Consider the following 1,952-nt stretch of genomic DNA (forward strand, 5'->3'; position numbering starts at 1 on the left):
ACTTTTTAAGTTCTTTGTATATGCTGGATATTAGCCCTTTGTCAGATGGATAGATTGCAAAAATTTTCTTCCATCCTGTACATTAACTGTTCACTCTGATGATAGTTTCTTTTGTTGTGCAGAAGTTCTTTAGTTTAATTAGATCCCATTTGTCCATTTTGGCTTTTATTGATGTTGCTTTTGGTGTTTTAGTCATGACGTCTTTGCCCATACCTATGTCATGAATGGTATTGTCTATGTTATCTTCTAGAGTTTTTGTGATATTGGGTCTTATGTTTAAGTCTTTAATCCATCTTGAGTTAATTTTTTATAAGGTGTAAGGAAGGGGTCCAGTTTCCGTTTTCTGCATATGGCTAGCCAGTTTTCTCAACAGCATTTATTAAATAGGAAATCCTTTCCCCATTGCTTGTTTTTGTCAGGTTTGTCAAAGATCAGATGGCTGTAGATATTTGGCATTATTTCTAAGGCCTCTGTTCTGTTCTATTGGTCTATATATCTGTTTTGGTATCAGTACTATGCTGTTTTGGTATCAGTACCATGTTGTTTTTGTTACTGTAGCCTTATAGTATAGTTCGAAGTCAGGTAGCATGATACCTCCAGCTTTGTTATTTTTGCTTATGATTGTCTTGGCTATGTGGGCTCTTTTTTGGTACCATATGAAATTTAAAGTAGTTTTTTTCTAATTCTGTGAAGACGGTCAACGCTAACTTGATGGGAATAGCATTGAATCTATAAATTACTTTGGGCAGTATGTCCATTTTCACGATACTGATTATTCCTATCCATGAGCATGGGGTGTTTTTTCATTTGTTTGTGTCCTCTCTTATTTCCTTGAGCTGTGGTTTGTAGTTCTCCTTGAAGAGGTCCTTCACATTCCTCGTAAGTTGTATTCCTAGGTATTTTATTCTCTTTGTAGCAATTATGAATGGGAGTTCACTCATGATTTGGTTTTGTGTTTGTCTATTATCAGTGTATAGGAATGCTTGTGATTTTTGCAAATTGATTTTATATCCTAAGACTTTGCAGAAGTTGCTTATCAGCTTAAGGAGATTTGGGTCTGAGACAATGGGGTTTTCTAAATATACAGTCATGTCATCTGCAAACAGAGACAATTTGACTTCCTGCCTTCCTATTTGAATACCCTTTATTTTTTTCTCTTGCCTGATTGCCCTGACCAGAACTTTCAATACTATGTTGAATAGTAGTGGTGAGAGAGCGCATTCTTGTCTTGTGCTAATTTTCAAAGGAAATGCTTCCAGCTTTTGCCCATTCAGTATGATATTAGCCGTGGGTTTATCACAAATAGCTCTTATTATTTTCAGATATGTTCCATCAATACCTAGTTTATTGAGAGTTTTTAGCATGAAGAGTTGTTTAATTTTATTGAAGGCTTTTAAAATAAACAACCTGACATCACAATTAAAAGAACTAGAGAAGAAAGATCAAACAAATTCAAAAGCTAGCAGAAGACAAGAAATAACTAAGATCAGAGCAGAAATGAAGGAGATAGAGACACAAGAAACCCTTCAAAAAATCAATGAATCCAGGAGCTGGTATTTTGAAAAGGTTAACAAAATAGATAGACAACTAACCAGACTAATAAAGAAGAAAAGAGAGAAGAGTCAAATAGACACAACAAAAAATGATAAGGGGGATGTCACCACTGATCTCACAGAAATGCAAACTACCATCAGAGGATACTATAAACACCTCTACACAAATAGACTAGAAAATCTAGAAGAAATTGATAAATTCCTGGGCACATACACCCTCCCAAGACTAAACCAGGAAGAAGTCTAATCCCTGAATAGACCAGTAACAAGTTCTGAAATTCAGGCAGTAATTAATAACCTACCAACCAAAAAGAAGCCCAGGATCAGACAGATTCACAGTCGAATTCTACCAGAGGTACAAAGAGGAGCTGGTACTATTCTTTCTGAAACTATTCCAAA

The sequence above is a fragment of the Mandrillus leucophaeus genome, unplaced genomic scaffold (genome assembly GCF_000951045.1).
Source record: "Mandrillus leucophaeus isolate KB7577 unplaced genomic scaffold, Mleu.le_1.0 Scaffold1140, whole genome shotgun sequence".
Classification (NCBI taxonomy): domain Eukaryota; kingdom Metazoa; phylum Chordata; class Mammalia; order Primates; family Cercopithecidae; genus Mandrillus; species Mandrillus leucophaeus.